The sequence below is a fragment of the Mus musculus genome, chromosome 12 (genome assembly GCF_000001635.26).
Source record: "Mus musculus strain C57BL/6J chromosome 12, GRCm38.p6 C57BL/6J".
Lineage (NCBI taxonomy): Eukaryota > Metazoa > Chordata > Mammalia > Rodentia > Muridae > Mus > Mus musculus.
The window spans coordinates 73,794,976-73,809,916 of NC_000078.6; the positions used below are offsets into that span (position 1 = coordinate 73,794,976).

Here is a 14,941-nt window from a genome sequence, read left to right on the forward strand (position 1 = left end):
GGAAGTCCCAAGTTGGATCCTCAGAATCATGTAAACTGGACATGGTAGCATATATCTGTAATCCTACCTCTCAGAAGAGAGGAGGCAGGGCGATCAGAGGTGTAAGAGCATCCTCAGTTACTTTGTAAATATAAAGTCAGCCTAGGTTACAAACGACCCTAGAAAGTCAGAGTAGCGGGGAGAGGGTGGGAGAGAGGGAGATGGAGGGAGGGAGAGAGACAAAACGAGAGACAGGAAGACAGAGAGAAAGAGGGAGGGAGAAAGACAGAGACAGAATAAATATGAATTATGGATTCTGTGAGAATCTTTTGAAATCCGTTGGCTCCTCTAAGAAAAATCACACCTCCTAGACACTGCTCACAACTGGGAGATCACTGGCTTACACCACAGACCCTTGTGTTAGTGTCCACCACCTCTCCAGCTCCCCTTGTGGGGGAGGAGATCCTTGTGGGCCTGCAACACGTCTCCAAGGTGTCTCCACTTTCCAGTCCTCACATGCCAGTGTTAGCAGTTGCTCTCCTTTCTTCCTGTAACCAGTCTCCCCCTTATTCTCGAGAGGGAAATGATCCTGTAAAGACTTGTACCGGTATGGGGTGTCCCTCAACAGGGAAAGAGCAAAGTGGAATGCTCTTTAATGCTGCTCTTTTTCCATACCTTTCCCACAAAGCTAGGCCAGGATGGACTAACGTAGGAAGCAAAGCTGCTGCTGCTGCTGCTGCTGCTGCTGCTGCTGCTGCTGCTGCTGCTGCTGCTGCAATACTTCCCACCCTCTTCAGACACCCCTCCACCAGAGGGAATTCTTCACTCCAGTCCGCTCATAGCTACCTGGCTTACACAGGAGCTGTAGAGGCTCACTAGTGCAGTCTTGATGAAATGAACTTCTTGGACAATGGGCAATGGACAACTACAGAGAGGCCCTGGTGAGTGTCCATGCAAGAAACAATGTTAACAAAGGACACTAACTGGTCCACCTTGATTTAATAAAGTGATTGCTCAATGGCAGATCATAAAGCCGTCATAACTTTTCAACCTATTCAGAAAGTGGTTGGGCATCAGCATTACCAGGATATTGGTGGAAATACTGGTCCTAATCTTGGGAATTTAGGGACAGTCTAGGCTATACAACAAGACTTTATCAATAATAAAAATAATAATAATAATAATAGTAATAAATGGTAAGTAAAAAGAAATAAGAAAGATTTAAACTTCAACATGATCTTTTAAAATGCTGATTATAAGTTATGATTTGGAAGATCTCTCCCAAATCTGCGGATCCTGGTTAATACTAGTCTCAGATGTCCTTTGCTAGCCTCTGGGAAAAGCAGAGCAGGGACCAAATTCCCTCCACCAGTGTGCTCTCAAAGATGGCGGCTGTGATCACAATCAGGACCAGCACACCCTTCAGCTAGAGGCCCCAGCCATTTGTTCCAAGCTAGCTCTATTGAATGTTACTTTTCGGTTACTTCAGCTCCTAGGAAGACATGTCTACTCCTAGAACACAGCACAGTTTAGCTTTAGAGGTGACTGACCTCAGTGCTGCTGGGATCAGTCCCAAGGACAAAATAGAGGAAGGCTGAGTCCTCTGAGTCCGTCTGCCCTGTGCACGGTCTCATCTGCTTGCACCAACATGTGCAAGTGAAGGTTTGGTGACTACAGAGGAGGCAAGCTCAAAATAGTGACTTCCAGAGGGAACAGGCAAAAGACAGGCGATGCACAGAAAATCCTTCTGGGGAAGAAAAGCTGGGTGACACCTGCTGAGATGAGGACCCGATGTCCCTCCCAGCCTGTTCTCTACAAATTCTGGGATTTCTGTGGATGAGAAAAGAGATACTTGGCTTTCATATAGAAGACACAATGTGGGCACTTTGTTGCTTTCAAGAGGTTGGAAGGCAGACAAACTTCAAGGTGTTTGCTGCTCTGTTTGTAGCCTTGGGAAGATACCCTTGATCTTTTGTAGTTTTGCCTTTGCTCAGAGAAGCAGGCTTTCCTGGGGAAAATGGTTGACCTTAAAAGAGAGCCGGTTATTAGTTGAAGTCAGTTTTGCTTCCTTCCTAGTCTCTAAGCTGGCACATACGTGTCCTGTGCCTTTCATCCTGGAAGTTTTACTTAGGTGAACAGCAGCTAAATGGACAGAGCTGCTTGAAATTCAGGAGAGCTTGTGTTTCAGTGAAGACTGATTCAGACATCAGGAAAGATAATTACATGAGAAGTCAAACATAAATTATAATATTGGAATGGGGGCTAGATTCAGTGGGTAGAATAAAGTGACCATTCCATTAGCATCCTAGATTAGTGAGAACATCAGAGAGTCATAGATTCTGTACAGTGAAGCAACGTGTAGTTAGAATGGAAAGCCTAACTGGATGTCCTTATTCGGAGCATGAGCAGTATATTCATATAGGGCTCTATATTTGCCCAAGTGCAGTTACTTGGTAGTTGAGGCATCCTAAGCTTCAACTCAGCTAAGACTCATAACATCAGGAAGATTTCCCGAATAGTCCCTGCTCAAAGGCATCACTCTTAATGCAGAGGAGATTACCCCTTGGGAACTGCCCACCCACCCCAGCTTCACACTCTTTCCCTTCATGACACCTGGAACTGCTCACTAGGGTTCAGACTTGCTGTCTGCACAGTTAATCAGTGGCTCAATACATTCTGCTTCTGCAGGCGTCTCCCAAGTTCCTGTCACACACAGTAGGTGCTTGGCCCAGGTCTCCTGGCTTGACCTGGGCAGTGATCCCTGTTCATCTATCTGAGCCCAAGGACCTCTTCCACTGAGTGCAGAAGGCTTAGGACTGTTGATTCCAGAACACTCTTGGCTCCATATGAATGCTTTGTTTTTCAAAGCAGAGAATTTTTTTGTGTGTGCCTCTAGTGCACTGAGGAGACAAAGCCCCAGTGTCAGCATATTTCTTAAGTATCTGCTTGCATTGGTTGGATGCCACTGCCAGACTCGAATCCCCACACATGAACTCTCTCATTTTCCTCTGCGCAGTTCTCAGAGACAGTGCGGCCAGTGGAATGCATTCAAACCATGGTCTGTTCTTAGCAAAAGAAACCAGGACAGTTCAGGGGCTCATCTCTTCTCAAAATTCTCCCAATGTTGTCAACCAAAAGTAACAGAAAGAATGCATGCCTCTGGTTCACAGATGTGAATGCTTCTCTAAAGCAGTCTGGCTAGCTACAATGTCCATGGTCACTGACAAATAGGGCTTGTAAGTGTGAAGGGGGACAGTGTTCTAGGTGCCGGAACTATCTGCTTCACCTCAGCTTCCTCCTTCCGAGGACCCCGAGATCATCATCTGCTGTGTGCCAGGCACTGTAACTGGCCTTAGATACAATATCGACTGCTTATAACTCAGTGGGAAAGACTGGTATTAACCCAACAGGTATTAGTAAATATGCAACTATCAACCAAAGCCATAAAGAAAAGGAGCAGATGGAAGGAGTCCGTATCTGATCCAGTAGGGTTGAAGAAAGGAAGGTAGGGCCTTCTCAGAGGGAGTCGCATTTAAGAGGAGCATTGAAGGGGAAATAAAAAGGAAAGAGTCAAAATGTGCTTGAGATACAAAGAGCTTGTTCACTGGAGGACATGTGACAATGAAGTCCGTGTGGCTACACAGGACAGGGAGAAAGCAAAGCAAGCATCTGGGGAAGGGGCCGTGGTGGGCGCATGGGAACGCAGGGGCAGAGCTGAGGGTTTGGGCTTTTCTGTTAGGACAATGGAATGTCATTTTAATAAGAGACGACAATGAGAATACTAAGTTTCTTTCCAGAAGATTGTCATGGTGAGACAATGATAAACAAAGGCGTCATTACTAAAATGTCCCCCCATCCTCCCATTGCATGATCTAATGGCCACTCAAACTCTGCTTTTATAGCTCAGGCCAAGTAGGTGTTGTCTCCCAAGAGCCACTGAAAGCAGACTCACCACTCAGACATTCAGGTCTGGACTCTCAGGATCTTGCCTCCTCTCTTAATGAAAAAAAAAATCTCCTTCAGGTTACAGCCCACATAGCCCCATGTCCAGACAGACTTACATCAGTTAGGTCATAGGAACCCGATCCTAAATCAAATAATTAGCCCAAGGTCATTGGGCTAGTCAGCTTGTCATAGCTAGGATAGCTTTTGGGTCCTCTGAACACAGGTGCTTTTTTTTTTTATAATGGAGTCAGGGGCCTCTATATGGGCCATGAAGGGAAGAGAAGGGCAGTGTTCTGTCCTCTTCCTGAGGATTCGTGTTTATTCTCTTGGTGAAGTTCCCAGCATCGGCTTCCGAGTTGGTCAGAAACTCTCTGAGGAGAAAGTGAATCCTTATTTGAATATTGGTCTAGACACATTTGGTTCCTCTGAGCCATCAACGTCCCTGGTAGATGGTAACAACTTTCTTACACGTTTCCCCACCTTGCCTTTTCCTGGGACTACTTGGAGACTTGAAACAGGTACGGATATGACCCTCTCCAAGGTAGCCCCCCAAGATACCTTAGTCCTCAACAGCGTTTTCTCTAAGAAACAGTGGCTTGTTAGTTTGACTTGCTTTATAGAATTTTACACCATAGACCAGGGGTGCCTGGGTTTTCCTCAGCCCTCTAGAGAAATGAGAGACAGGCTTCCTCATCCTTGTGAATTTGAAGGGAGTTCCTGGAGTGCTCAGGCAAGCTGCTGGAAGCACACATCAGAGCAGGGATTTTTCAGGCCTTGGTGTTGTACTTGAGTCAGAAATGAGACTGTGCCAGAGGTAGCACTCTCCTCTCTGAGGATGACATGACTGGGCACGGGAGGCTCTACGGGCACTCCCTGGGAGAGAAGCAGGTCAGCAAATGGGACCTACATGTCCAGCTTTGTCCTTTCAGACAGAGCCCCTCCCTTCAACCCACTTCCCACTCCGAGTTGATCTGTCCTGACAGCTGCCAAATTTACCCTCTCATTCCAGGGCTTCAGTGTGGTACTCCCATTAAATCTGCTCTTCATGCAAAACGCTGCCCAGCCTTGAGAGGTGAGCTATACTGGCTTAAAATTCTTCCTAGGAAAGGTTAGCTTCCCACCAGCAAAGAGATTCCAATGAATACGTAAATAAATGCTTCCAGAACTTACCTACAGGATTGTAAATCTACATTTGAACAGAAATTATATAGACATATATAATATAAGTATTACATGTATATACATATATAATATAAGTATTATATGTATATATATACACACATACACACATACATACATACTATGGAGAATGCACAGATCGAGCAATTATGTGCTACCTTGACTTAAAATGTAATCTCATTTAGGTGACAGGCTTGTGCCTCTGGGTACAAGGTGGCACTTCCATGTGTTTAGACATTGTGTAGGATTATATCAGACTCATCAGTCATGTGCAGCACTCCTGTATGCATCATTTTGAAATCCGTTCCGTTAGCGACTGTGAATGATGAGCTGTTACTAGAGTCATCTTGCTGTACTCTGTAGCTTTCTTCCTTTCTGTGCACCAACACACTGCCTACTCTGCTCTGCACCTGCGCATTAGCCCAGACTGCTTGTTTGGGTCCAAGGACATGTTCATTAAAAAGCAGAGTCTATATCTAATCTCAAGTGTAATGGAAAATAAAAGAATCTATCTTCTTTTATTTTGGTCACTGGCTGGCCAACCATCTGTCAACAGCTGACCGAGTGACCACCGGACTTCTGTGTCCTCATCTCCCTTGTTTGTAGAATAAGGACAGTATTAACACTATGCTCTCACAGGACACGGTTATTGTGAAACGTATTTACTGTGCGGTACGTGGATGAACTGTGCAGTTTTAAAATAGGATAAAGCATAATGACCATGTTATTAAGTAAAATAGTGTTTCCCTACCATTTCCTCTACCCTCCCTGTAGGAAACAAACAAAAGTTATAGGCCAAACTAAGCGTGTTGTGTGAGCTGGTCTGAGTAAGCCAAGTGAATGGAGAAAGCCAGCTGTGTGGTGGGGCCCACCCGTGAGTTTCTGCAGACATTCTGGCCTTATTTGCTTCCTTAGTTGTCTTCACAGCCTGCACTTCCTGCTGGAGTCAGGAGAAGTCTGTTTTGACTTCTGGGATCATGGTGTAATGCACACTAACACCAGTTCCACTAAGAGCAGTAGCCTGCCTACCTACCCAGTTTTGGAAGACCTGAAAAACACCTATGAGCAAGTGTGCTCTGACTGTGACTGTGGCTCTCTGCCACCAAAAGTCACCAGGGACAGAAGCCAGGCCCTTTTGGTCCTGTTTCAAGGCACGAGGACTTCCTGACAATAAATTCTTCTGTGCTCCTGACACTATCACGAGCTGACTGGCATGTCTGAGCTAACCTAAAAAGTTAAAACTGAAAGCAAACAAAGATTAATCTTCCATTGCCTGAAAAACCTCCCCATCTATGGCTCCCTTTGCTCTCATGAGATACTCTGTCCAGTGGAGATTTTTCTCTTTTTCATTTGAGACAGGATTTCACAATCCTCCTGCCTCAGCCACCTGAGTGCTGTGATTAAGGTCATACACCATCATGTCTGGTATCTTCTTTTTCTTTCAAAGTTGGTAATCAAGAAACACCAATAACTGGAAAACGTAATCACAGGGGCGTCTGGTAAATTAGGAACTCCCAACCTGATTCTTCCAGTCAAGAAAGGCTTTCTTTGGGAAGAGATGATGATAGGGGTTTGGTCACATGAAAGGGGACCAGGCCTGGGCCCCTCATCGAGTGATTATCTTTCTAGAGACTGTGGGTGATTTAGGGGTGTACAGGCAGCTCCTGAGTCCCTCTATGGCAAATGAGCTTTCAGAACTAGTCCGGTTTTGTCTTCCTTATAAACTGCATGTGAGCATTTGTGTGTGTGTGTGTGTGTGTGTGTGTGTGTGTGTATGTGTACACGCGTGTACGTGTGCAGGTCTGTGCATACCTGTATGTGGAGCCCAGAGATCAACTTTGGGAGTGGTACTCCTCAGGAACCATTCACCTTGTATTTTGAGATAGAATTTCCATTTCTCACAGGCTTAGGTCTCTCCAAGTAGATTCGGCTGGCAGGCCCATGATTGCCAGGGATCCACCGGAACACCCAGGGGCTGAAATTACAAACTTTGACATCATGCCCAGCTTTTTATGCAGCAGCCAGCAGGTGAATACAGGCCTCGTGCTTGCAGAGCAAAACTTTTATCGGCTTTATCTTCCCAGTCTCTTCCTGAGCAATTTTAACTAAAATAGACTTTGTCACGAGTGAAGACACAGAGATGTCACTAAGAATCTCAGCTATGCTATCTTCTAGAAGCAGCCGAATTTTCTTGTCTCCTTCTCACTGTCAATTTATGCCATCAACCCAAGGTTGCTGTGACTTTGCCAGACACAAGACTATACGTCTGAGAAGCCAGGAAAGGGCCTCCAAAGTGAATCTGATGCATAATGAGCCAGGTCCCCATATAATATCCAACCCACCCTTTCAGATGGTCTCTCCATTCACTAACAACACCCCATGGACAATCTATCATACCTGGCAATGCCACCCTAGTTCATGTGCATTCCGGCCCTTGTCCTTTACCAGGGACCTTGCTGCATAGAGCATGGGAGGTCTGGAAACAATCTCAGGGCCCTGTTGATGCTTTAGCACTAAAGTCAAGAGGCAGCTTTCTCGGGAAACATTTAAAAGGAGATTAGGTGTCTCTGTTTTGAATTATGGTGCATGGGGAGAGACGCTAAAACAATGTGTCACAAAATCCCAAGGCCAGAGTGCCTTAAATATGGCTTTATGACCTATTTGGAATGCAGTCCACACGGCTGTTCTGGGTTCGGTTATTTAAAACAATTGCATGACATCATTCGGTAGTCACTGGTCTATGTTTATCCCCTCGGCAATCTGTAACAAATGGTCCTGGCTCCAGCCAGGTGCTGTGTCAAACAAGGTGTGGCGGGCAAGGTGGTCAGCAATGCTTTTCTGGAGAGCAAGCATTTTCTCGAACAATGGACTTCTGGTTTCTCTAATCCTTGCTAACAAGGGCTCTGTAGGGCCAGGGCACTTGGAAAATGACCGTCCTTTCAGCTTTAAATGCACCCTCTTTCAGCTTTACCTGCTGCTTACAGTGGATTGTCGTTTTTCAAACTTCTTATTTTGAGAAGGAAAAATAAAACCTTCAAATCTACAAAATTTCAAGAATATTCTTTTTTAGAAATCTCCTGTATACCCTTTACCCAGATTTACCATTTCTGGGATAACAATTTTCCATATTTTCCTTATGTCTCTCCAGATTGCTTCCTTTTTGCCCCTCCGCTTCCTCTCCCACACCCCCTCTTCCTCCCCTTCTGATATCATTTGAGCATCCTCGGAGGGCATCATATTTTAGCGTGTTTTCTAACAAGGCAAATGTTCACTTCCTGTGCATACTTCAGTTCACACTTTATCAGTTATCCAAAAAGTATCCTATGTTCTTCCTAATATGTTCTTGAAGTTTATGATAGGAGGCAATTCTGTTGTCATTTACTTCAAAGTATGTGTGTGTGTGTGTGTGTGTGTGTGTGTGTGTATGTGTGTGTATGTGTGTGTGTATGTGTATATGTGTGTATGTGTGTGTATGTGTGTGTATGTGTGTGTATGTGTGTGTATATGTGTATGTGTGTGTGTATGTATGTGTATATGTGTGTGTATGTGTATGTGTGTGTGTATGTATGTGTGTGTATGTGTGTGTATGTGTATGTATGTGTGTGTGTATGTATGTGTGTATGTGTGTATGTGTGTATGTGTGTGTGTGTGTGTGTGTGTGTGTGTGTGTGTGTGTGTATCAGAGTCCAGAGAACAACCTTAGATGTCATACCCTAGGAGCTGTTCACCATTTTTTGGAAGTAGGATGTCACTGGTCTGGAACTTTCCCAGGCTAGACCAGTTATCCAGCTATCTCTGGGGTTCTTCAACCTACATGTCCTCCTTAAGGTTACAGCAGTCAGGTGAGTGAGCGCTGCTGATAGAACTCAGGTCTTTGTGCTTGAAAAGCAAGCACTTGACAGAGGGAGTTGTCTCAGCAACCCCACGTCTGAATACTTCATCAGTTCTGTTGGGAATTAGTCCTTAACACATGAACTATCAAGCTCATTATTTCATTGCTTCCTGCCACCTCCCAAAATATTATTGCTTTTGTTACTATTTTTTAACAGTTTTTTTTGAGACAAGGTTTCATTATTAGTTTAGATTTACTTGCATTTTTGCCCAGTCAGCTCTTTCACCCTTACTGAAACCTCTGTGACTTCAGAAGAAAGATTATCGATCGACAGATATAGACTTGGCGGTCAAACCTTCCAAATTCTTAATAAAATGTCATTTTACCTATTCTTGGTCATGCATTCATGAAGTGTGGCTTGGTTGGATTTCCTTAGAATCCCCTTGGCTTTGACTATTAGTTTTCACAATTAAGCTCTTCTGTATGTATTGGTTCTTGAATACTACATCTCTGTGTGATGGTTTCTCTGTGCCTTTGCAGCATTTTTTTTTGTTTGTTTTTGTTTTTGTTTTTGTTTTTGTTTTTGCCTTGAATTCTACTTGGTCTGCTAAAAATATTGCCATTCCAAGCTTGCTTTTTGTATTATTTACCTGATTCATTTTTTATATCTCTTTCTACTGAGTGTCCTATTTAGTTTTGTTTGAGCCTGTGAGGAACACATAGCTGGGTCTTTATAGGACCTCTCCGAGAGCAGCTTTTAGCAAATAAACATTAACCAGCTGATTATTGTAGTAAGCTTAATGCTTGCTTTATTTTTATAGCCATAGAATTTTAATCTGTACTTTAATCATTGATTTTTGTGATTTTCCTTTTAACACATATAATCACAAACTTGTCTAACAAAGATATAAGTTATTCAGAATTTCTGCCTTTAATTGTGCAAATGGTTCCCTTGTCATATGACAGCTGCTGCGGAGAGCTTCAATTTTTATCTTTTTAAGCTCCTAACGCACGGCGCATGCTCTACCCCTGAGCTGTGTCTACAGCCTCTTTGTAAATTTTCAACTACAAACAAATTACAAGGCATGCAGTCAGCATTACATCCATATGTCTGCGACCGTTAGAGCGCAGTAATTCATTATTGTGTTTTGTGACTCCTGCCTTCAGCCTACTTTCCTACTGGGTAAATACCTATAGCATCTTGGAGGGAGTCTTGACACTCCACTATGGTGATGAGAAGTCTGCTCTCATCCCTACTTCTTGGAGAACGCGTGGCTTTGTTCTTTTCCATGTTGCTGCTCCGTGGTTTGGCACTCTCTGCAGCTGGTCGGGCCCATTCTCCTTACTCAGTCTGCTTACAGATCAAAGTGTTCCTTTGGCCCAGGGATTATATCCTTACAATCACAAAAGCCTCTGTTCTTTCTCGCTTCAAATATGATTCCTCATAATTTTCCACTTCAGAAATGTTATTTTTCCATATATAAGCAATCAACTTATATCCCTTAGCTTTTCATATTTTAACTGCTCTGTATCTTTCTTGGGCTATTTTGAGGCAAATCCCCCAACTCTTACTTTCGATGTCATTAATGTCATGTATAATTGAATATAGTTTATCCTGTCTACTGAAACTTTTTATTTAAATAACTCTAATTTTATTTTAAATATCTCAAGTTTTACTTTGTTTTATACTCAACAATCTCACTTAATGTCTGTATTAAATGTGTCACTATTTGTTTTAAAATTGGAAATTTGGAATTTGGAAGCACTTCTGAGCTCAAAACTGCAGTTGGACGTCATTGGCATACCAGCTTTTGGCTTTGCAGTATGACCTTTTATCTTTAAACGAAGTTGGCAACTTTCACAGCAATCTTGAGAGCAGGCAGCCTGTGGGCTGCATGTTAGACACACCTGATTGCAGATGTTGTTTAATGGGTGTCGCTGCAGGGGTGAAGAAGGAAGAGTTCTTAACCAAACCTAAGGTTGTCTCTAGCACTAAGGGTTGAAAAGAGTTAGGATCATTTAAGAGGAAAAAAAAAAAAAAGAAGAAGAAGAAGAAATGAGCTGAGGTGTTCTGTGGGAACCAGGCAAGAGTTAGTCTTACACAGAAAAGAAGAGAGCGCAGTAGACGCCACACCACCGGATTCTGCCTAGTTGATTAAGAAGAGAAGACTGAGAGTCAGTAGCACAATAAAGGAGAGTGCCTGACTTAAGAACATGAAAACCCCTTTACCACACCACTGCAAGAAGCAGCTGTAAGGCCGGCCACTCCCACCATCAGCCTCAAGCAGAGATGAGCTTTCATGTGCAGCCTCAATCAGAGCTTGTTAAGTCTCCTGTAAGTCCCAGCTCCCTGAGCCCCTCTGCACTCACGCTGTGAACAGTGGATTTGTCACTTGTGAGGACATGCCTCTATGATCCAGTCACCCAGCCTTAGATTTCTGTTTTATCTCCTAGTGCTATGGTTTTTACAACATCAAATTGTATCAAAAAAACAATTGGAGAACTTATTGATTGATTAGAAGTCCCTTACATTCTTCAAGCATCTGAACGTTTTCAATGGTCCAATGTCTGTGGAACAAGCCACCCCAGAACTCGGTTGCTTAATATGGTAGCCGTGTATTGAGTTTGTGGTTCTTCCACTCAATTGAGTGTAGGTCCACTGTTTTTTTCTTCTGGATGTCAGGTGTTTTTCATGCATGGCTGGCTATGGGTCAGTTCCAGAGCCCTTCACGGAGGCAATGACTGGCTGTCTACTGAGGCAACGAGGCTCACAGGTTTTCTTTCATCATCTGGCAGGCAGGCTTGACGTTTCCATGTGGCATCTGAACTCTCCTTGGAGAGAGAACATCAATTCACGAGACTTCTTAACACTAGAGTTTGGAAATGGCACGGTATCCCTTCTGATAACATCTAGAGAGCAGAGCAGGCCACATGGCCAGGCTCCCTATAGCGACATAGCAAAGGGTCGTGGACATAAGGAAGAAATGACGTGGGACATTTTTGTCAAGAAGACGTTTTAAGGGGTGTATGACAAGGACTCCAACTGTAGTGGGATACATTTGATACCAGGAGAAAAGATGCCAACTCCAGAGCATATTAGTAAGCTTGGAGCATTGCCTATGTGCAAAAAATTGTTTTAATACTGGGTCCAGCGGCAGCTGGTTCTATGTATAATTTAGGACCAGTTCCTCACCAGCTGCTATAACCAGAGAACATGGTAGGAGTCCCGGGGAATCCATTTCTGTTCTGCTTTTTAAAGGCTATTACTTGAACAGAGAACCCTGGCCAAACCTCTGTCTGTACAATGAAGCTGAATATTAAGAATTTTGAATTGATGAGTAGGGGAGTGTGTGTGTGTGGGGTGGGGGGAGGTCACTGGAAAGAGCTAGACTGTAATGGAAAGTGTGAATGGAAAGAAGCTATGGGAAGAGACTAAAAACACAAACGGGGTAAAAATGGCAGACAATGCTTGCATTTTGGCCAGCAGCCTTAACTGATGGAGAAGCCAAGGGCTTGAGCAATGCATCAACCCCCAGGAGACAAAGGGAACAGGATCCAAGTTCTCTCAAATGATTTTCTTTTGTAGCTAGACCAGAAGGAATTTATTGCTTTTAGTACTGAAGTCACACTTGTATCAACAAGAATTCTGCACACTTCAGCAAAGATGGGTCCTTGCATGTGATAGTTTGGGCAGAATTTTAGGGAGTTACCACGACACCCTCTTTATACCATGGCTGTCCAGTTGCAGACTGAAAACAGCCCAGAGGTCCTGAGTCCCAACACCAGCAGTCATGGACATTTCTCTTTGTACAGCTTTCTAGAGTCTATAGGACTAGAAGCAGTTGATCATGAAGTTCTTTGGTTACATTTTTTTCTACTTATACCACTTGGTGAATTTTTTCATGCAGACCAAATTTGACTAGGATTCTAATTCCCAGACAGTATTGGCTAATCTGGCTGTCTTGGCTGTGACTGGGGTTGGTCATTATTACTGTTACTGTTGCTATGTGCAAGTGCACACATGCACACAGACACACCCATGCTATAGAACCCCTGTAGATGTCTGAGGACAACTTTCAGGAATTGGTTCTCTCCTATCATGTTGTCTGGTAATAAAACCTGGATCATCAGGCTTGCAGAGCAGGTGGTTTTACTGCTGAGCCATTTCACTGGTCCTGGAACATCTTTAATGAAATGATTTTTAATATGTCTTTATAGGTCCTGAAGACCACAGCCTCTTAAAGAGCCAAGTCTATTCGAGCCACTTCTCCAGAATGAGACTGCTCACAAACCTTTGTTCTTGAAAACTACCAGATCTCTGCCCTCTGGAACCAGCGTGGAGATGGCACAGACAAGCCCTTTATTCCCATAAGACCCAGTATCTCCCTCCAAATATGAAGACCAGTGAAACAAACACAGCCAGTCATCCCAATACATAACCCAACAGACAATCTGCTAATGAAATGGGAAATATGTAATAACTGTGCTGTTTGTGCTTCTATCTCTGAAGTGAGTTTAATTCAACTCTACATTGTGAATAGGTATTTATGCTATAGGAAGGACTCAGAGATGGGAACAGAGATATTAGCGAGTCACTCTATGCTCAGAACCCATTTTTTCCTTTCTTTATTGGCCATGCCTAGTACAGTTCCCTGTCCTTCCAGTTCTGGCTCTTTAGTGATCTAGGATTTCCCCTTCCCCGGTTTCTTTGTCAATGCCCTTACTCGCAGGCGCAGCATCTTTTGGAATTGTAACAGCTTCTATCACAGGGTGCTTCTTTCTGGTGTTCGTGTGTGGACACCTATACCTCCCATGCCTACTGAGGTGGCATGGAATTTGGCGATGGGGTCTTGAGGGAAGTAATGAAGGTAAAATGGGGCCACATAGATGGTCCCCAGGTTACTGTCCTTATAGGAAGATGCAGTTGGGACCTAGATACCTACAAAACAAAAACTGTGAGGCAGGGGGAGAGGTGGATGAGAGAGGCTGCTGTCTGCAGACCTAGAAGAGAGGTCTGTCCTACCTCACTCCCACTGGCATCCAGCTTTCAGAATTGTGAGGAAATAGTTTTGAGAGGCTGGGTACATAGGTCAGTGGTAAAGCTCTCATCTGGCTTGTGCAGGTCCCTAAGGTCTATCCCTAGCACCAAAATAATAAACAACCCAATGTTGTCTAAGCTACTTAGCCTATGATTCTTGGCTATAACAGCCCTAGTGAAATAATACAGCCTCCAGTCTGGGCTTCATGCTTTTCTTTCCTTTCTCTCTCTCTCTCTCTCTGTGTGTGTGTGTGTGTGTGTGTGTGTGTGTGTGTGTGTGTGTGTGTGTCTGTGTGTCTGTCTGTCTGTCTGTCTGTGTGTGTATATATGTGTGACTAGGTGTGTGTATGTGGTGTGTGTGTGTGTCTGTATGTCTGTGTGTATGTGCTATATGTGTCTGTGTATATATATGTGTATCTATGTGTGTCTGTGTGTATGTAGTATATGTGTGTCTGTGTGTATATATCTCTGTGTTCAAGTCTGTGCATGTGTGTGCATTGGCAGAAGTGTGGAAGTCAGCCTTCTGTCTTGTTTGAGACAGAGTCTCTAATTATTTCACCCCTATATATGCCAGGTTAAATCCAGATAGGTCTAAAAGTTATGGTCCCTTTCCTGAAATTCATATTTGGCTGGTTCTTCTATAGTTCACCAGGCAACTGTAACTCCACAGGACCATCTATAACTTATAGTGAGTGGCCTGAACCACAGTGAACTGGAGAAGGCATCCTCCCACCCCCACCCCAGGTAACATACTAGCAAAAGATAGTGACGTTTGATCGCCAGCATTTGGTGTCCTTCCTAAATGCAACCAATCTTTATCCACAGTTTAAAATCACATAAGGAGCTTTGAAAAATGCTCATAATATATTCCCAGCTAACAGACATAGGATAGAGATAACTGAACAGGGAATTGGGAAGGTAGGATGGGAAGGAAGGCGAGACCAGTATATGGCTACACACAGATGCCA

General features: G+C 43.8%; 1 long non-coding RNA gene across 1 annotated transcript; it reads left to right on the top strand.

Annotated features, from left to right (window-relative positions):
• Positions 1-667: 667 nt before the first annotated feature.
• On the top strand, positions 668-13,436 carry Gm8075. The gene is made up of 3 exons (XR_381690.1): positions 668-920; positions 4,934-4,996; positions 13,154-13,436. It is a non-coding gene; the product is annotated as a predicted gene 8075 (long non-coding RNA).
• The last annotated feature ends 1,505 nt before the right edge of the window (positions 13,437-14,941 follow it).